Raw genomic sequence first — 21,860 nt, 5'->3', positions numbered from 1 at the left:
TCATTGGTGAATCACATACACAGTTCAAGTCGACGAGTTTTTATCCGGTTTTTAATACTTCCACATCTGGTGAGCAACCGGGTGGTACAACTAAGCGTCCGTGGAATGGTAAGATTATTTTGTCGAGCAGATGACACTGACATATAACCCAAGAGATCCTACGAGGATTGAAAGCGTACTTTGTACTTTTTCTCATTTTGGATGCAGATCTACTTTAACACGACACAAACCACAATTTATAATGATACAGAGTTTTTATAAAAGCTATAAACTCTTGCTACTCTATTTTACCATTACTAGGCAGAAGACAACCTGTGTTTTTTATTCGCGCCCCATTAGCTGAAATATTGTTTTATTTGGTACGTTTAAACGTTTCACCAAATTAGAAGTCCAACGCCACAGCCAAGCTTTGAAACAGACAATTTGGAGAATTCTGGTACAAACAAAAAATTTTGTTGCCCACAATACCAAGCTAAAGAATGAGCAGCCAGTTGAACATTGGCAGCAGCACTTACCTGGCCACAATCACGCGAAACTTTGTCGAGGTCACTGAGAAAAAATGGAGCGAATATTTGTATCTTGCACCACAGCGCTACGCAACGATGCTCTGGTACAAATCTTGGCGAACATAAATTAACATCGTGCCCTGTTTCATTGTAGACACCTCTAGAGATCCCTAGCGCAGCAAGATTCTCAGCATTGGTAAAAAAACTAAGAAATGGGGTTCGGTCGGCACCAGAATCCCGGGACGCTCGGCGCCGAGTCTGTACACAAAGCAGCCGCGTCGGCGGATTGCCTCGAAAGCGCGTCATCCCTATTTCATATTTGCCGCGCTTTCGAGGCGCTTTTTTTTTTTTTCAAAGAAAGTGCTACGAGTTGTGCCGCGCCTCCGCCAGATGGCGCCACGGGTCCCGCTACCGCGAGAAGACGCAATGAAACATCCCCCTCGCGAGGGGCACGTTCAAATGCAGAGCATTTCCGGGGGCGCACGACGTTAAGTAGTTTGCGTTACGTTAATGTTTTTGCACTTGTGGCAACTGCTGACGAGAGAGCACTCGTCAGCAGTAATTTGAATGAGTCAACGATATAAGGCGCGTTCGTAGAGTCCCATTCTGTGTCGGCTTTGTGGCGCAGTTGGTAGAGTACCATGTACACGTGCGTTCCGCCCGCAGGGTCGAGGGATCGAAACCTGGCGCCGGATAGTATTTTCTTTTTGATATAGTAGGGAGGGGTGCGGTGCGGACTATGGATGTCAACGCGGGTGACATCGTGAGTTACTGAAATGCTCTGCATTTAAAAGGTATCCTGCACGCGTTTGAGGGGACAAGGTGATCAACACTTAACAACAAAACTTCTAAAACAGCCGGCTCTTTAATTTTCTATCCAAGCTTGGCTATGTGGGCGCTGCCCATGCATTAATTCTGCAGCCATTTATCTATATCGTACCTGCAATTCTGAATGGCTGTGCGGTTACCCTTACTAAAGAATCGTGGTTCTCTTGCGGGCAACGCCAAGTGGTTCCGGGTTCTGTTCGTACTAGGTACTCTCATCTACGCTCACCGGCTGTTTGCGAAAAGGTCGATGGCAGTGGCATGCTTCAGGAAGAAGTGTTACTGCGATTTCCGTTTTCGTGGTTGTATTTTATTAGATGCAACGCATCTCATGCTCGCCCGTCTGTCCTTCCTGCGTCTGTCCGGCGTTGTCCGCACAGCTGCGCCTCTCCTCCTCTCCTCTCTCCGATAGCGAACATTCTCTCCCAAACAGCTGCGGGTTCGCGCAGCGCGCTCTCACTCCGTTGCTAGGCACCTGTGGGCGGCGCTGCGCTCAGCGCTGCGCGCGCTGCGCATGTGCAGTACTCTCTCTCTCTCCGCGCTCTCCTCTCCTTCGGGCGCTGTGAATATAAAGTGGCATGCCGCGCTCCGACGGTCTCAGTCGACGGTCGTCCGCATTACGCTTGCGCTCTCTCGCAGTACTCGACGATTGCTTGATGCAATCGTCGAGTCCCTAACTGTGCACTTTACGGACCACAAGGCACTCATTCTCGTCTGCAATAAAGACCATACCTGAGCATACGTGTACTGCATGTGCATTGCATCGTGAAAATGGAAAATTACGCCCACCTACCCTTCGCGTGAGAATCCCTGCTATAAGCGCTATCAATACGATAGAAAACGCCAATGGAACCCCCCATGAGATGCGTTGCATCACACCAGGGTTCCCGCGAGGGGAGGTGGGCGTACTTTTTTGTGCTACACCAAAATAGGCACATATTTTTAGATTCCAGCTGTATTGCTTACGGTTGACTAACTGATACCAGAGCCAACAGAAGCAAGGATTGATATTCAGTTACGGGCATGAAGCTGGGGCGGATTAAGTAATAGTAAAATTTCTCGGAACGAAAAAAAAGGTCAATGGTTATCGGCAGTTTTTTATTGGTTTACGTCTGCAGCGGTAAGCGTTTATGAACAAAATCCGGTAAGACGAGTCTTTCCGCTTATTCTAGGGAAGGGCTCCGTGACAAAGTCGCGTCGTGGAAAGGCCTTTTTTTTAAAGAACAGATCGTCTTTTTGGTTAAATGTTTGTGAATCGGGGCTTACAACTCAGCGCGTAACAGAGCTGCCTAAACGAGCGTTCCCCAGAGTTCTTCTGGTCTCCAGAAGTGTGTTCGGCAAGAGTTCGTAAGCAGGGCGTCTAACCGGAACGAACGGGTATTTTTGGCGAAACTGAACGAGAATCTGAACCGCTATTTCTTGAACCCGCTGGACACGAACAGGAACTGAACCTAAAAAATAAATTATGGTTACCCGTTCAGGGTAAAAAAGTTCGACCACCCATAGTTGACGGAGGGTGGTGTGTCACTCTGGCTTTTCTCTTTCACGCGCTATTGACTTCAAAACCTCCAGCGCAATTTCCCCTTCAGTATAATTAAACAATATAAACGCTGTCTTCGTAATCAGAAAATAGTAACAGGACTGCGCACCAGTATAACAATGGTATGAAGCTGCTGTCCGAGCAAGCATTAATGCCGCCACGGTGAGCAAATAAATGTCACACTCTCGGGAGCCTCTAGGAGACTTGCACCATGAACATTGTCATTCCTCCGCTGGAACTTTACAGGGGAAGTCAGGCCGTAAGATTGCTGCACTGCGAACCCGCCAAGGTTAAACCTAAATGTGCCTACTTATTTCCCCTCAAAGGGTTGAAACTTTCCCCGGTGGGTAGACTTTTCCCGGTAGGTAGGTAATCGTCAGAATTAAAACAACAGCGTGGTGGATGGAACACTGGAAGAAAAGGGAGGCGCTTTGTTTCCTGCATTGGCTTTAAACAAGCAAGTCGAACCTCATCAAAAAGATAAGGAAAGAGACAATGACAGGGGGGGTGGAGGGGGCGCAGAAATATATTTCTGAAACACACTACAGGGAGACAACAGAAGACACGTGACAACGCAAAATTTCGAGAGTCAATTTTAAATTCAAGAGATAACACTCTTTCGAATTTAAAGGTGTGCCAAGCGTTGGGCACAAGTCGCTCGAGTTCACTGATTGCGATTAGAGCCGTTTGTATCTCTTGTACAGGAAAAGCGGTTCTTCCCAGATGGTTGGAACTCCCTGTTATGTATTCGTGCATGCGTAAGTGCGTTCGTACGCACTTTACACGGAAGTTTTTTGAAGATTACTTTGTTATAGGGATACAGGTAGCATTCCCTCTTGGTTTCCGTGATAGCAAAACCGATGAAGAATGTTCCGCAGCCCCTGGTGGCGCTATTTTTCTGTGGCGTCTTCTTTCACTTTCGGTGTGGGACACAAAATGGGCACTAAAAACAAATCCATACCTCGTCTTTATAAAAGAACTGTCCTTTTGTAAATCGCTCAACTCCACTATGGCTACAAAAATGTAGTTTTCACAAGAAAAAAATAAGTAACTTAAAAAATGTTCAAATTGAAACAGTGTTAGCAGCGTGTTAGCTTTTTCTTAACTTTCCACGGTTACGAAAAAACCGAACAAGGTGAACCAATTCATCCTGGAGTCATGTCTCTTGGTAATGGTTTTATGTTGTCCCTAGGGCGACGTAAGGTTTTGGAGAAAAAAGTAGCTGGTACGTTAATATCAGGCCTCACTGCATAAAGATGACGTTTATACCGCACGTTGATTACAAAAAAGCAGAATTTTGATTGCACAAAATGGTTCTGAGTGTTATAGCGACTTTACACTACCAAAAATTTTTTTTTCAATTCTCAAGTATTGCAGTTTTGAACCAGTTCACGAACCGGTTCAAGCTTTCGAAGTCGTTCAGTGCATGATTTAGTTCAATCGGAACCGAACCGGAACGAAATTAATTAACCGTAATCCGAACCGCTGTTTAACCTGGTTCGACATATTGGTTGATCTGTGGTACTACGTTATAATGCTCCCGAAATTTTGTTGCAAAACACCCCTTTCCGTCGCGTTTGGGTTGTCACTTACAATTAAAACAATTTTGTTCTTGTTTTTTGTACAGTCTGGACTTTTGTATCTCCATTTTTCATTATTTTCATTTTATAAAAAAAGTTTATTCTCTTCAGGTTATTTCTCTCCGCTAAAACTACAAGTGTATATCCTCGACTCTTGCGACTGTCTACTCCAAAGTTTCCCAGTGACCTTTCTCTTATTTGCTTCTCAACTACCTTTGCGTTAAAGTCTGCCATAAGAATTGTATACAGTGTTGTATCCTTCTTCGTTGCTGATTCGACGCACCCGTAAAGCTGTCTACGGTTTCACCATCACAGCTCGTTGTTGACGCATAGGCTTGAACTACTTCTAACCACTATCGATTGTTTAGCTTGATTATTAGCGGCGTATTGAAGCGCAGCAAAGACGAGGACAGGAACACAGACGACGACACACAGGGCACTAACTTCCAACTTTAATGGCACAAAAACCCGACCACCCCATATATAGTGCTCATTATCAGCCAACATGCCTCATTGAACCAACCAGGATATAGTCAATATCACAACAACACAAATAAAACTGCGGAGAAGTTTAACATTGTCAAAGCCGATAAAAGCACACATCGCAATAACACCGATAAAAACCGATAAAAAGAACAAAAGAACTTTACAAATGGGACGTTGCGAAATTCACGCAAGGGCAATCAGTAGACGCATGCGCGAAAGAGAAACTCTCTGCTCAAAAATTCACGGGTTTGACCTTAAAAATTCTAACTGTTTTGCCCCGAAAGCTACCGACGGCTTCGAAATGCAATTAACCCCCAAATCAGCGATGGTTTTCGCCTCCAAAACTTCGCGTGTAAGGGAGTGTCAATGCTTGGCCAAAACAACACACTTCTCAAAGAGGGAGTGGAACAGCCACTGTTCCCCTCCCCTGTGGCTGTTCCGTGGCTGTTCCCCTCCCCTCTGAGAAGTGTGTTGTTTTGGCCAAGCACCTACACCCCCTTACACGCGAAATTTTGGAGGCGAAAACCATCGCTGACGAAGCTTACGAGCACCTGAGAGTAAGAGAGCTATCGTTAAAGAAAGAATTTACGCACTCAGAGACCAGCAGGGCAAAATTTCTTACAACATGGGTGAGATAACTACAGTAGCAGAAATGTTCTACACCTAGCTATACGCCAGCGAATTTAGACCAGGGGAAACTACTGAGCATAGAATCATAGCTTGCGATGTCCATCTAGCAAATAAAAAGGAAGTAGAAACGGGTCTCAAGACCATGGTCAGAGGAGCAGCTGCAGGTGACCACGCCATAGTCGTTGATTTTTTAAAAAGGGGGGAGATATCTTACTGAAAAAAACAATTGCCGCGTATCTGCTCCTTTCGTTGCAAATGTCGTCAAAAGACGCTAGTCTTTGTAGACAGTTGCCAAGGAAATGCCCCCCTTTGATTCCCCGCTCACCTCTCATGCAGTTCCTGTAGCGCCGCGCTCATCCCAAGGTAAACACACTAAAAGTTTTCTCAAGGCGATTTGAATTTACCGCGTTCCACTGCTACAGGCGGGGATCGTCGATACCAGCGCTGCAGTATAGGGCGGAGACGGGCGTAAATCGCGGCCGCTGACTTCTAGGTTTATAGAAGCGCGTTGCCGTGCTCCACGTCCGTTCCAAGCAGAACGTGAAGCCTAGCTAGTGGAACCTTTTGTTGCTGTTGCCGCGTGATTTCTCATATGACACCAGAAGGTGGCGCGGAAAACAGAAGGCAGCGGTTTCTGCAATAGATGTAGAATATTATTTGATATCAAAAAACCAAGCATCCAGGAATTTTTTTAATAAAGGAACACTGTAAATATACTTTGTGTACTAATTTCCCGTCTTATATTTGCGTAATGTCTTGTTCTTGTTAAACAAAGTTGACAAGTATGAACATATAAACCGGGCTTAGACGTTTACATTTGGTTGTGAGTATATATAAGACTATTGCGCAGTAAGCATTTTACTTTTGCCGGGTGGCTGAGTCGAGTTACAGACAGACAGGCAGACACACAGACAGACCAAAATTTCTGGGTTCAAGTAGCCCAAGAAAGACTATCGTCTTTAAAATTTGTTGCACTGTTTTCGGAATGCCTAAGTACCTTAAAAGTGCACACAGCCGCTCAAAAAGGATATACGAAAGGCCTTAACACTTATAGACCCATCCGCCCACTCTCGGTTGCGTGCAAGCTTTTTATCAAACTAATAGTTGCAGCAAAAGTTACAGCCTAGATTCGAAGCAACTCGGAGAGCAGCCAGACTGAATTTTGGAAAGGATACTCAACAATGAATCCCATCTGCGTCGTCAATCAAGTAATATAAATTTCCACAGAATACACTTAACCTCTTTACATGGCATTTCTAGACTATGAAAATGCTTTTGATCAAGTAAACATCGCACCCTGCGGGAAACATCAAAAGACCCGGGAATAGTGTAAACATACATAAGACTTTTCAACGACATATACGAAGGATGGACAGGCAGAAAAATCTTTCAGGAGCAAGGTGACCAATTGCCTATCTGAAATGACGTAAGACAGGGGGATAACATATCGCGGAAGCTGTTCGCAGCATGTATGAAGAGGGTATTCGGGAAGCTTGACTGGGTAAACACAGGATTACGTATGAACAGAGAAGACTTTAACCATTTTAGGTTTGTAGATGACACAATCTTGCGAATATAGTCTGCAGAACATCTGAAAAAAATGCATGAGGAACTACAGTCATAAGCATGGCCCCAAGGCTATAAATGAAGATAATTGTATATAAAGTAGGGGTAAATAAACATTCTGAATGCACCCTGCTTAGCATATGTAACGAAACGCTCAAACACGTTGGCTGGGGTGCACTGTGCTAGAACTCCAAAATAATTAAAATTTAATTACGTCTATCACTAAAAAGGAGATTGTACAACCAATGCATCCTCCCGGGGATGACATATTGAGCTCGAAACTTCCCACCTTGCTATTATAAACAACTGGAAAATAAACTAAGGCTGGCTGAGGGGCCATTGAACGAATAATCACAGGAGTAACACTTAGGAACAGTAAACGAGTTTCCTGAATCAGGTAACGAACTAGAGTACACGATATCGTATTTTAAATAAAGGAAAAGAAATGTAGTTGGGCAGGCGACGTAGAGAGATGAAGTGACGACCGGTGGAGCACAAGGGTGACATATTGGACACCGAGAGACTAGTTCACAAGAAAGGGAACGCCGATACCTCCATCGAGGAAAGAATTAAGAGGACTCGTAGGAAAGAATGGACCCGAGCAGCAACGACCTCCATCCACTCCTGTCGTTTGAGGTCGTCGGGAAAAGCCCTCATCCTGCAGGGCACCTAATTAGGCTGTCGATTACGATGATGATTATGATTCTCATTTCTCAAAAAGCGCAAATCGAGGCTTACCGAGGGCAAGTGCTCGCCCAGTGCACCGTCATATCTTTCTGCACACTGCAGCACTTCTGGTGGATGCGACACCCGAAGTGCGACACGGCGCGTTGCAGGAATCCGCCCTTGAGCTCGCAGCTCCCTTGTTCGCTTTAGTGGCTACCTACCCACGGCGTACATCTTGCTTCTCTCCGCCCCCTTTCAGACATTCCTACGTAAAGTAATTTCGCCTACATGCCAGTTATCCACTGTAACAACTAATTTCATGAATATGAGAAACATTGCTGGGGACGTGAGGATCAGAAAAAGGCGTCTGTCACATGAGAACAATATTTTCTGAATATTTATTTTTAACATTCGCAGTTTTCTTCTCTCGTGAGGTCCGGATAGAGAGGATGAATTATTAATAAGGCATTTAATGAACACAACAGGTGGTGTTGTTAGCGCACTCCCTTCGTGGAAGTGATCCTTAGACGGGGATTTCCTGGTCTCAGCTGGCTATCTTCATCAGATCAAGCATGAACGGAGGGTGCGGGTCAACAACTCCGTCCACTGTTTAATGAAAGGGTTAAAGACTGGTTGAACATCTGGCGTTTGCTTTAGCTCTAAGAACTGTTCACATAGGTCTTCTAGTGCTCCAAAATAGTTACTATCTTAATATTTTGTTCGCAAGATGGCATGAAGGCGAATGCGGTGGGGATGGGTGTTGGTCTGGAATCGCCGGCAGGTGGTGGCTTGATATTTTGTCAGTCGCTTGTCTGGGTTTGGGAAGATTCACCGTTTGTGCGCTTACTTCACTGAGATTACCGGGCGGCGCACGAGAGGTTTTAGGTTAGGAGTAATGGACGGTCATTTCCCGAGGGGGAAACGGCCCGCTGTATATAAGAGCGGGCAGCAGTCTCAACCGCCTCATTCCCCTTAAGAAATTTGTGTCCGGGAACCAAGACAAATTTCAGGAATGCTCGGACATAGAGCGCCGCTTTGGCAGTGCCACCTTTGCTGTAAAGTACAGCAAGCTATCTGAGAGTCTGTGATAATAACGATTGTGCCTTGCGTAGTAGTAATGGCGTGAGCTAGGCTGGTCTTGAAAAGACGAGCGACTCCAGGCCTGCCGTACCCCTTCCAAACATTATATGCAAAACGACGCCGCTGCTCTGGTTGCAAACCTCAGCAGGACGTACCTCAGTAATCCGCGTGGCCGAGTTGACCAATAATTTTTAGAGTCGCGCGAAAAGAGGCACATCTGTACTGCAGACCTAGTGTTGTAGTTGTTTCTTTAAACTGACTCTTTACAGTCGATACACTTGAGCAACATATCAATACTCTATTACGCACTCTTCTGTCACGAGCACCTGGAATGACGATTCTACTCAAACAAAAATTTCAAAGACGGTCATTTCCACCTTAATTTTGCTCCGGGCTGTCACCTGTTACAACGCCCATGATGCCTCGCTTTCTTTTCAATTTACCTTTTTTTTCGTACACTCACAGCCCACTCTTTGGTAACCACACTAGAAAAAGCCGAAGTTACCTTCCTTCCTAAACCTGGTTGTCCCCGGCAAGACCCCAGATCATACAGTATAGTTTGCGTCACTAGTATCTCATAAACACTTTGAGCTCATGGAAAATACACAGCATTCGTCGGTTGCACGGGTCAGATCTTTTATCCCGCAAATAATTCGAATTTATACAAGGGCGACTCTTTACCTCCGCTTCCATTGGCTTAATTTTGATAGGAGAGCACAGGGTATGATCGCTGTCTTGTTTTTTTCCCTTCCTTGATTCTGAATTTCGAAGATTTTTTTTTATATTCTACACGCCTTTCGGGGTTTCTTTACTTCTTGCGAAATCATAACCCGCTTCAAAGCTTGACACTCTTTGGTCACCATTTTTAAATGTCGCACAGTGAACTGGAGGCATTTTGCGGAGACTTGCAGGCAAAAGAAACATAAGGCGGTCTTAATGCTTTGCGCTTAAAGGGACACTGAAGTGAATTTGTCAAGCTCCCGGTTTTGCTTGCACTGCGTAGACTGGCTCAAATTACCACACTTTTCATCGTTTATCCGGTTCATAAGTCGTTAATTATTTTATAAAGCGGGAAAGAAGAAAAACTACCATGCGCGATCTGTGGCGGCCGCACCAACTAAACCTGTGACGTCGCGAGGAGATGGCACCGTGATTGGAAGATGTCCGAGGTTAGAATTCAAACAAGTTTTGGTTTCGGTTCTGTAAAACAACATGTTTGACATCCGACGGCATCGTTGGATGGGCCTTCTCGATATCTCAGTAATCGCCGTACCATGTTGTCATGTTGTCGGCTGTAAAATGTCTGAGATAAGCCTCCCAGGACGGCTTGGAATCGTAGAAATCACTAGCCGAGGCCTACGCAGTCGATGACGCCCTCCGCGTCACCGGTGACGTTCAAATGCCATGCGCTTTTCCCTCATATTCGGAGCTTGCCTCACTCATGCCTGTATCGTAAAAAGCGTGTTCGCTCCAGGCCAAGGATGTGCTGATTCAGGCCTGTGCCCACTGCACGCAAGCAGCAGCACGCTAACGAGAACTCGCTAGAGTGGCAGTGGCAGTCTGCGCGCGTTCTGCAAAATCGCTCGTGGAACAGTGAATGTTAAGGCCCAAAAATGGTGAACTCAGGTTAGAAAACATCGGCCGAAAACGAACAAATCAACTGGCAAAAAAAAAACGATGCACCCTCTGGGTTCGAACTTGCGACTTACAAAACCATAACCTACCGCCTTAGACCACTCTGCCACAGGACAGCTCTGCCGAGGATGGATATATAAGGTATATAATGTATAACCAGTTTACACTCTTATTTAGCCTTATCATTTGAAGTACTTTAGATTACTATTTGTCGTATAGCGCCCCTGCAGTAAGCGTCCCCCCAAAACTTCCACAATGTCTCACGTCTAGCAATTGCATTTCTTGGACGGAAAAGCGTTCACAGATGTGCGCGGTTCGTGCTGCTGACCGCTGCGCTTGTTCACCCAGCGCAAGAAAGTGCATCCTGGTCCCTAGTTTTGCGCAGTACAGTAAAAGTTTCAGTTGATTTTATTTTCTTAGTACCAATATTGACTTCGTTGACTCTTCTCCCGCCTACAAGTTGCCTTAGATTTTCCTACTAGCGTAAAGTCAGCGAAGCGTCGATGTGCCCTTGTACAGCGCTTGTGTGAGGCGACCTTGACTCGACTTGGAGGTAGATACAGTGTACAAACTAACAAAGTAAAGAAAGGCACATTCTTTCATTCACAACCATGCGGTGGCTTAGTTTCAATTGAGCGAGCCAATTGCGACAACCCGTCGGCGGCCGGCGGTCTAAACGCTGTGCCGACTGACTCGATCGGAAGGTCGGCGAACCGTGCAGTAGTGCAGCCAATTGCCAGCTCTTCTCCTCGTGACGTCACACAAAAACGCCACAAAAAATGGTGAGTGTGCAGAGAGGAGGACAGCATTTACGAATTGCTTTTCTACTAAATAAATTCGCGTAAACGCACTCAGAGTGGTCGAAACATGGCCTGGGGACTCCGGACTACAATTTGCGCTAATAATCCCGCTATGTTTACAAATCACTTCACTGTCCCTTTAATCTGTGAAACGGCTTTTTGCACATTTCAATAGGTATGGAACTGCCTCACGATGCGTTCGATCATGTGTATGAGGATGAATATTATCCCAACACAAGGTCTTGCAGAAAATTTTAAGAGGTTACCAAGGAAGAAGCAATAGCGCTCGACGCACCATGGATATGCGCACTTGCTCAAAAAATCCCCATTTGATCAAATAAACGTCGCGCGGATGTACGTAGAGAAGGGGCATTGTACTTTATTGCAATCCCATTGTACTTTGGTAAACTCTTCAGGAAACACATCGCCCAGGCACGAAACAGTAGCATAGAAAAAAAGGGAAAAAAGTACTTTCCAGACTTCCTGACTTTGCTGCGTTTCAGGTTAGTATCGTGCATTGCCCCTGCGGCTGTCAACCTCCTAACAGGTCTCAGTCCCACAACGACTGTGTAAATGTTCCGATTTTTCTTGATAGCGTCCTAGAACAGGAGAATGGCCAGTGCGTTGCGGTACTTAATCAATATTCTCATCAAGTTCTCATCTCATCATTGTCATCAAGTTTTGGACTCAAAGCTGTTTTATTCGACTCTTATTGTACCGGACGTTTTTCCGAAGTCCAACTGCATCTACTGCGAAAATACTGTGGTTACCGTTAAGCAGCTTACAAATCGTAGATGGCGTCACCGATTAAGTGGAGTTCTTACAGCTGAAAATCATTCCACTTTCTACCACCATTTATTACCCTTCCCTTACAAAGAACTACCCTACTGAGCATCTTAGGTACAGCCCAAGTGTATCTCAAAACGGCTTAACACGTTTCTACACTTCACACGACATTACCAACTCATGACACAATTAGTCTCTACTCGCCTATCCGGCCAACAAAGAATAGATAGTCGCCTCTACTCTCTACTCTCTACTCTCGCCTCTACTCTCTACAACCACTCCCACTCACTCGCTTTATGATCACTCCTCACGATCACCACTCGCACTCACTTGCGCTCGCGAGTCGTCGCGCTCACCGATCGACCTCATCGCTCGCATTCACTAGCGCTCACGCTCACCACTCGCATTCGCCACTCACACTCACCACTCTCGTCACCCACTCACAATCATTCGCACCTCAATACCGCCAATATTAGTTAATTGCATTCGCATTCGTTTTGTTTCTTTCTATGCAGCAATGAAATTTCTACTTCGCTTTGTTTTTAAACCACATTAATCATTTTATTTTGCGGAAATCTTCAATGCGGCCCCTAGACACCGATATCCAATATAATACCGGTTCATGAAGCGAGAAAAATCATGTCGGTGTTTCACGAGCAAAGCTGCACATTGGCTTTGAGACCTGCCGTAGTGGAGGGCTAAGAAATTATTTCGAACGCATTAATGGCGCCACCATACCCCTGAAACGCCAAGGTAGCGGCAAAGAATGATTTATGAATATTGTAAATTATTATTCGCCTTGTTTTAAGCTGTAAAATCGAAGATTTGGTAGCACGACTTCGATGGGGAATAGCGAAAACAAACCTGCGTGCAATGCAAAGTGTTACAACTTCGATGACAATTCGACCTACGGCAGTTTAGTCATAATGAGTGATATGCTCCTCCACAACGAGGATCCCAATAATAGAATTAAAAATCTATGACTATGAAGTCGTTGCGCGCGGTGCACTCAAAAGCACCGCTGCTCATCTGGTACTGTACCTTTTTATTCCAAACCCTTTTTATTCCAAAAGCTAGAGCATTGAGTAGTTTTCTTAGTACCAAGCCGTCACCAGCTTCGATTGAAAAGCTCTGAGTACCAACAAACACGAGTGCGAACTGACACAAGCGCACGACATTGTTTTTTTCGAAACGGCGATAACGACGATAACGTGGCACCTCACAACTACCACCAACGCGTGCACACGTCTTGCCGATCCAACGAACAAACATGTCACTCACTCACGCACTCGCTCGCTTCCTCACTCACTCCATCACTCACTCACTCACTCACTCACTCACTCACTCACTCACTCACTCACTCATTACTCACTCACTCACTCACGTGCTCGCTCAGTCGTCAAACACCCCAAACCACACTGTTCGGGGCGCAATGTCATGTGGCAGCGGCCTGTACCTTTGAGCTGGGCTGTACGCTACCGGTATGCGCGCGACGTTCTACACATGGGGCCGGAAATATGAGGAATACCAGACTGGGAAATTTTTCTCACCGGGCTAGACTTAGAAATCATTGCGGTAATACATTGTTGTGGTTTACAGCAAGGCGAAGTAGGAAAAAAATCATAAAAATCTCCCACCTCCCCTCGCGGGAACCCCTGTGTAGATGCGACGCATAGGGGGTTCACGTTGCAGCATTGGACAGCGGAGGAACGGCGCTGGAACGATGGAGCGGAGCGGCGCAGGCACCGCGTTTTATAGCGCGCATAACGGTGAGGGGACGCGCCGGCGCCAGTGCGTGTGCCGCGGCTATGACGCAACACAATCCAACACAATCCACTTTAATCCAATCCAAATCCAATTCAATCCAATCCAAGCCATGCCAAGCCAAGCCAAGTCAATCTATTCGAATCCAATCCAATGCCCCTCGCTAGATAGTGTTCGCTATCGGAGAGGAGAGGGGTGAGCGGCAGAGAGCGCAGCTCACGCGGCGAGGAGAATGGGGGAGGGGCGGACGCCGACAACAACGCCAACGCCGGATGCAGGGACAAGGCGAGTGAATGAGATGCAGTCGCATCTAATACTCCGTCTTCTCACGACGACGACGGCTGAACGCGAAGCGTTCTCGTGACGGCTTCTTTGGTTGTCGTGTGAGCTTTCCAAACCGCTCCTACCATGTCAAAATGAAGCAAACGGTTGTATGCGGGCTTCATAACGCAAGGGACCTAGGTTCAATTCCGGCCACCGCAAGCATTTTTTTTTTCGCTTCACCCACGATCATTCATCATCATCGTCAGAAAAGTTAGCTTTCCTGCAGGGTGTTTTCGCGTTGCAGATGCATCAGTGAGAACAGTAAAGCTTCGCTTTATTAAAAGAGCGCAAGAAATTTCGCTTCATAGCTATCTGGGTGACGACTGCGCATGAAGAGAGGGAAAAGGCAAAATGCGGGAACCATGGCCTGAATTTTGAATTTAGCAAACAATTTCACAACCGTAATGGTAAGTGACCGTCCATGACAACACAGCGCGATCAGCGCGTATTTTACCTTCCGCAATCCGAAAATATGAAGAATATGTTACAGCAACTGAACGCAGCAGTAGCGACACGTACTCCCTGATCCGAGCAGGCGAATGAAGAGCCAGATATAACGTACGAGTCTTGTCAAACTGCACGAATGCATACCACACCTGTGTCCAACCGCCGCAACTGCCACTCGAAAAAGGCACGCCGATGATAGCCGACCAGAAGGAAGCAACGAAAGTAATACAGTCGGTTGATTCACCGTCCCGCCTGCACCACGCACACCTCCGCTGGCATAAGAAGAAACGCTGCCCAGGCTTTCGATCTTAGAGCTGGAGAGGCAAGTTCGTAGCGTGTATGTCGGCAAGTTTCAGTTTGAATTTGTCCTTTGAAGCTAAAGAATGACATCTTCTGCTTAAAATTGCTTCAAATAAAACCAAAGCTTGCGTGAAATGAACAAGCACTAAATGCATATCGCAAGATGAATTTCTTGCCCTGGGGTTACCCCTGTTTCACACACGATTTAATATGTTTTGGTAATGTTGCTGTGTTTTTTTTTACCATCACGTCAGTACACCTCTTAGAGTGGCTGTCCTTTTTTTTGCAGCTTTCGATAAAGACACTGTGAGGGCACATTAAGCACTTGCACATCAGGTGCCTTTAAAGCCCGGAAATTGTTTTCAACCTCCCACCCTACAAGCCGCCGTTGACTTTGTTGCCGCAGTTGTCGTCTTTTTTTATACCAGGCTAAAGATGTAGGTGAAGTTTCTTCAGCGGGCGTGGTAGCCAGGGGAGGAGTCGAAAGAAGGCACTCCCTAGCAGCGTCGTGTGCTTGCTGGTTTCCAATCGCTCAAGCTGTGTGACCAGGTGTCCAAGCCAGACGAATATTAATACCTTGTCAGCGCAAGGATTTAATTGTGCTTATAATATGGTTGGCAGTGAGATTATGGGTATAAGCCTCGTTGAACTCCTGGAGGGCAACGTGTGAATCGGTAATGATGCGGTAATTGTGATATTCGGGTTGCTGGGAGGTCTGAATTTGTTGGAGTGTTCCAAGAATGGCAAATAGCTCGACATCGTCAGTAAGGCCGTACGTGTTGCTGATCTTCCGAGATCCATTCAGGGTTGGGTCTTCGGGGCAAGTCCAGGCTACTGCTGCGCTCATGCCGCTAATAGCCGCATCTGTAAAGATGTCTAACTCCTCGGGGCATTTGTCGTGGGCCAACTGGGCAATGTACTGCTCCCGTACAGTAGTTCGACGTCGCTCAATGGGGCGGCGACGAAGTAGGCCAGGTGCCGGGCGTTCCCATGGCGGAAGAGCAGGCGGCATATTTGAGGAGTCTGTGTGGCTGATTTGGTGGTCCCATTTCTGGAGAGCTTTCCCTTGAGGGGTAAGGTCAAGGCACTGTTCGTGATGTCATTTTGTCTCTTCCACGAGGACGGAGAGGGGTGAAAGCGGTGCAGCCTTCTCAAGGAGGTCGACTCTGGTGTGTCGCTGGAGGCCCGTAATGGCACGTATAGTGGCACGATGCAGTACACCGAGGTCTTTAATATGTCTATCTCGCAGGTTGTAAGTGTAAACGTCATATGCCATCCGGCCTATTGCAACAGCTCGAGCCAGGGTGAGGCAGGAGCGCTGTTGGGTTCCACCATACTTGTTGGATATTCTTGTAATTAAATGCAAAGTTTGCCGCCAGGTTGTTTTTAGTTTACGGATCCATGCATTGGTCTTGTTTCAGCTGCTAACTTGCAAGCCCAAGAGCCGGATGGTGCCATTCTGGGGCATAAGTGTAGTTTTGCCAATCTCAAGTCTTAACTGGTAAACCGTATTCGTGGCCTATCGGCCATCGACGCTGAGAAATTGTCTTGGTTGAGGACAATTGCAAGTTCAGGGCTGTGAGGGATCTCTCAAGGCAGACCACAGCTGCTTGAAGTTCCGTTTGCATGTGCTGATCGTCTGGATAGTCCACTGCTTCCGTCCACACCACGACGTCATCGGCATAGATAGCAAAGCGAGCGGACTTGTCTTGTTCGAGGGATGTGGCCACTCTGTTCATAGCCAGGTTGAAAAGAATTGGCCCTAGTATGGAACCCTGCGGTACTCCTCTGTTGGGGAAGAATGTGCGTGGGGTCCATCTATCATCTTTGCTCGAGAGCCGAATTGGGCGGAGTTCAAGAAAGTTGAGTATCCAGGTTTGCACTCGTTGACTGGGGCAGGCCAGCGCGAGCTCCTTGAGTAACCTTCTTGGCTAACGTTATCAAACGCTTTCTGCGTGTCTACTGCCAGGAGGTAATCTGGTGTGAGCTTTCGTGAGTTCCGATTTATAACTCTTCGTAACAACCATAGGTAGTCTTGAGTTCCGAGATTGGGTCCGAAACCAGTTTGTGCCGGGTGAAACCACGCTGTTTGTTCTAGGTGATATTGCATTCGGTTGTTGATTAAGCACTCTTTGAATTTACATATCGTCGGTGTTCGTGCGATCGGTCGCAAATTTTCCGGCCGGCGGGAGTCTTTACCATGGTTTGGGGGTGAGGTAAACGATCGTAAGCTTCAGGTGATCGTCTGCTTGGCCTTGCTCCCAGGAAGAGTTTATCAGTTTCAGAAGCGCCTCCTGTCCCGCAGAAGGAAGATTACGGAGGTCCTGCAACGTAACCCCGTCATGGCTAGGGGCCGAGCGAGGTTTGCCTTGTCCCAGAGCCGCCTGGACATCGCCATTGGGAAAGGTTTGTCAAGCGACTCCTGTGGGCTGGGGACTGAGAGGCAGGGTAGACGAAACAGTTGTGCCTTATCGCACGCGGCGTGGGGGAAGAACGTGCGGATAACCTTGTCCTCGACATCGTAGGGATATGCCTGTAACATCAACTCGTCAACAATAGGAAGTTTTGATTTTGTCTTGCCCGCCAAGCTTCGAAAAATGCTCCACAGATGGGCAAGACCTTTCTCTTGACCCAAGCGGTGACAGAGATTGTGCCATTTCTCTGTTTGAAGCGTTGTTTGGTTGGTATTAACTATTTTATAATGTCTCTTCAGACGTATCAGATCCCGGTGCCGTATTCCGCCCGTACGGTACCGCTCAGTAAGGCGCTCGGCTGTCCGAAGGAGGCGAGTCATGTGAGCGTCGGGGACCTCTACATCGACTGTGCTTGTAACAGTTTCAAAAGCCATAGTCCTCGCATCCGTGACATTGTGTACAAATTCGAGTAGAGCGGGATCCTCTTCCACGCGCGAGTTATCTCGGAAAGGGTTCCAATTGAGGGTTTTAAGAGTGGTCCGTTGGCGCATCTTCTTAAAGAGGCACTGACACAAAAATCTTGCATCTTGTTTTTTTTTTGTTGCGATAGGTAGCTAGTGACCTACTTATAACCTGTAGAAACCTCATTTGCTTCAGCGTGCGACGGTTGTTTTATTAGAGGCATTTTCAATGCGGCCAGTCGCAGTTTCGGTTTCAGCGAGTGCCGCGAAACGATGGATTTTGTGGATTTTGTGTGAACAAAGCTGACCACGTGACCGTCGGAGGGATATCACAGAGCAGAGCCGCCGTAGCACTATCGAATCCGCATCGACGGCAGTTTCTGCGAATGCCCCCACGTACTGATCTCGTGAGGTGCTTAATTAAAAAGCGACCGTGGATGTGACGCAGGCGCTGCGAGTGCAAATGCTACCGCGGCTAAATAACAACGCGTGACACTCGAGACGGTGGGTGGCAAGACGCGCGCTGGGAGCAGCCAGCCGGTCTGCCTACAGGTCCGCCTACAGATGTGTTCGGCTTAGCACTGCGGCGGATATTCGAGTGCCGCTCTCGTAAGCGGTGCAGATGACAATTTTTAATGCAACCCGCCATCGCATCATTAACTACTTTCCCATGTAAGCCACCATGGTCGGGACTTGGGGACAATTTCGTGCAGCGGTAACAAGCTATACTCGAGCTACCTGCGCCGGCCTCGGCCACTTTGCGGCCGTGGCCGCCGCCTGCACAGCGACCGTGCGGCTAGCTCAGTGGGCTTTTCGTCCTCCGCCGCGTTTTCGCATCCAATGGTAATAAACAGTAATAGAAACAGAGTGCCTGGAATCGCTGTAGAACTTTGGTCGCGGCCAGCTGCCCGATGAGCTGACGAAATCACGGCGCCTCCGCCGCCAACGATCGGGTCGTTCATTCTCGAGAGCAGAAGCTCCGCCCTCTGGCCCTCCGATTGGAGCGGCGAGCTGGGCGAGCCGGCGAAAAACGGCGGCAGTGCGGAAGCGGCAAACACAAACTCGTGACGTATTTGGACGTTGTTTATTTACACAATATCCTCGGGATGTCGATTGCGCGTAGTCCTCTGCTGGCTGCTCGGTTGCGTTTCCCACACTTTAAAATTGATTTTAAATATGTTCTAGGCTGTATTCGCCGCTGATATTTTGCAGATGATGTATATGTGTTTCCACCGATCTATCTCCGAAGTTATCTCGCCTTCAAAATTTTGTTTCAGTGCCCCTTTATTGTTGATATGAAGAAAAATGGGGTAAAGATCACTCCCCATGTCGTGTTCAGTGGTTGCCATTGCTTGATAAATCCTGGGGTTCAAAAACTAAGGTCTGGAGTGGTATCAGTTTGATTGCGGTGTAGGCCTACCTGCGTCGCGTGAAATGGCTCGTTGCGAAGGATAAGGTCGCTGAATTCGAGGGAATTCTCAAGGTTCTTCCCTCTGATGTCCGTGTGGGAGTAACCCCAAAGTGTGCTGCGTGCATTGAAATCCTCTCCAATCACAATAGGGCCTTCGAACCGGAGAGACGTGATGTGCGAGATCCAGTCGTAGGTATCTCTGTAACCAGTGCTGCACTTCAGGCGATAATACACAGAAACTAGAAGCAGGCGCCGGTTACCAGGTGCTCCGATGCATACTATTATAACCTCCCTATTAGCGTTGCTGGCCTGGTCCCGTCTATGTTGAACGGCACGGCACTCGTTGCGATCTAATATAGCTGCTTGTCCTTCAATGACTGGAGAATGCTTCCCTGCATGCTCAATGGCGGAATCCATAAAGGTAGTATAATTTTGGAGTTTACATGATCCCCGTGTTTCCCGTAACAGGATGGCTATGGGATTGTGGGTACTGATCTGGTGCTTTAGAAGGGGACCGTTCTCTGAAAAACTATGGCAGTTTCATTGTACAATGAGTCTATTGGCTTCGCGTCGTAGGCGGGAAGTCAGTGCTGGGAATGCTTTTTCTTACGCTTTGTCTCCTCGGGGGTGACTGTTTCAATAAATGAGCGGAGCCGGTCGGCTAGTTGTTGAATGTCGGCCTTTAGCGTGTGTACGTGCCCTTGTAACTCATTAAGTCCTTTAAATTCTTTTTGTAGTTCCTTGGAGGCTTCGAACTTCAAATGTGCGTCCCGTTGTGCCAGCATGTGTTTCGTAAACCATTTTTGCGTGTTGTCCGAATGTTGCTGCGGCAAAATTTTTTTCTTCACTCGAGACCGACTTCGGCGCGCTGGCGGCGGACACGGAGAGGTGGATTGGCGTCGCTTCTGCTGTGTTCGGGCTTGACTGAGTTCCGAGCGGAGTTGCTGCAGCTCGGCACGGAGTTCTTGAAGTTCCTGTTTAAGTCTGTTGTTCCCTTGCATGATAGTATTCATTTTCCGAGTTGATGGAGGAAAAGGGTCGTCCTTTTGTTCGGTGTGGACCACGTCAGCCCAAGAGATCCCATTTTTGAGCTTCGATGTGTTCTTGTTCGTTTTTGACGTTTCCTTTTTGTGGCATCTTGATCTAGGTCGGCCGATTTCCCCATGCGGCTATTGCATACTGGACTAACCGCGAGGTGACCGGGCTCCTTGCACGCCGCACAGAAGGTGTTGTTATCGCACTCCTCTTTTGTGGCATGTGGGCGGCCACAGTCCCGCCAGACTCTCGAGGCAGGACAGAATTTCGCCATGTGGCCCAGTGTAAGGCAGTTGAAGCATACTATTCTCTTAGGTTTGTATTCCGCTACTCGCACCAGTTCCATGTAATACTTAACAACTCGTGGAAGAACTGCAGAGTTGAAGGTGATAATGGCGCGGACCGACTTCCCTATCTTCTGAACTCGTAGTGTATTGGCCTGTTCGCAACGCAGCCAATTGAAGATGGTGTCGTTACTTTCGGCCGAGTCAACCCGTATAACTCCGCGAATCGTGTTGTTGTTAAAGTCCATTCGGTTGACTGTCACCTCTATGGCTTCAAGTCGCCCGTTGTGCCGGTACGTGAGGTGGTCAGTTCTGGAAATCCTAGCAGCGTGTTCGGCATCGTAGAGGGTGATGTGGGCGCTATTAGCGGCGTCGTCATACCTAATAGCAGACATTTCAGCAAGTTCGGCGCTGGGAGAGCTAGAGCCAATGGCGTTAGTTATGGCCTGTCTTGGGATATCTCGTACTTTCATCCTAACCAGTGGTCTCAACTGCAGTGAGAAACGAGTCCGACTTACCCTTTCGGTTTTGGCGACCTTTTTCTTTATGGTAGTCAAGACGCGATGCCATTCAAGATGCCATTCAAGACCCCATGTCAAGACGCGATGCGATCAGCTGATCACGTTCGGCGTCTTCATCTTGGGAAGCGTCGTAGCGGCCAGCTGGGCTGGAGCGGGCGCTCGGTGGCACTTCATGAGCTTCGTGGCTGTCCATGTTAGTCTGCTGGATTTCGTCCACGGTCATGTCACAAAGTGGCGGCGCGGAGGCTTTGGCCACACTTGCAGTTGCGCCGGCAGCTGCGTCGGCAGCGGCAGCCGCCGCCGCTGGTTCCGAAACACGCCGTCAGTTCGTTAGGCTTAACTGCCTTTTGATAGCTGCGCTGACCGATTTACGATCACAGAAAGTCCGGTGGGGCCGAATGGTCATCCGGGGTGGTCACCACATGGTAAGGAAGCTGTCTCACCACTTACGTTTGTCAGCGAAACGACGTTCCAGAACTGTTGGACAATATTCCAGACGTTATGCGAGGCACGACCGCATAGTTCGCCCCCTAGCGGCGCCCCTTTTTTATATGAAAAACCTGGATTAGTACTTAAGGCTATACTGAAAGGTTTGCCCACGAAAAGGTGCTGGTTAGTATTAAAAATGCTTTCTCCACACGTCAGGTGCTTGTCCTTGTACATTTTTAACACATTACAGAATAAACAAGTAACCAAACGTTTAAAGGACGTTTTGCTCTGAGAAAATTAAACAACAGGGATTCCACTCCCCTCGTCTGAATTTTCATTACTCCATCTGCGCACAATTGATTTGGGAATA

The 21,860-nt window shown here is 47.5% G+C and overlaps 1 long non-coding RNA gene across 1 annotated transcript in view; it reads right to left on the bottom strand.

The window, feature by feature from the left end:
- Positions 1–21,860, bottom strand: part of LOC144144880 (uncharacterized) — a 76,988-nt gene that overhangs the window by 29,406 nt on the left and 25,722 nt on the right. The gene's annotated exons all lie outside the window — the stretch shown is intronic.

This window comes from Haemaphysalis longicornis, unplaced genomic scaffold (assembly GCF_048455015.1).
Source record: "Haemaphysalis longicornis isolate Haplotype H1 unplaced genomic scaffold, Haemaphysalis longicornis Haplotype H1 scaffold_7, whole genome shotgun sequence".
Classification (NCBI taxonomy): domain Eukaryota; kingdom Metazoa; phylum Arthropoda; class Arachnida; order Ixodida; family Ixodidae; genus Haemaphysalis; species Haemaphysalis longicornis.
Note: the sequence above shows the minus strand (reverse complement) of the source record. Positions and strands in the feature narration are given on the sequence as shown.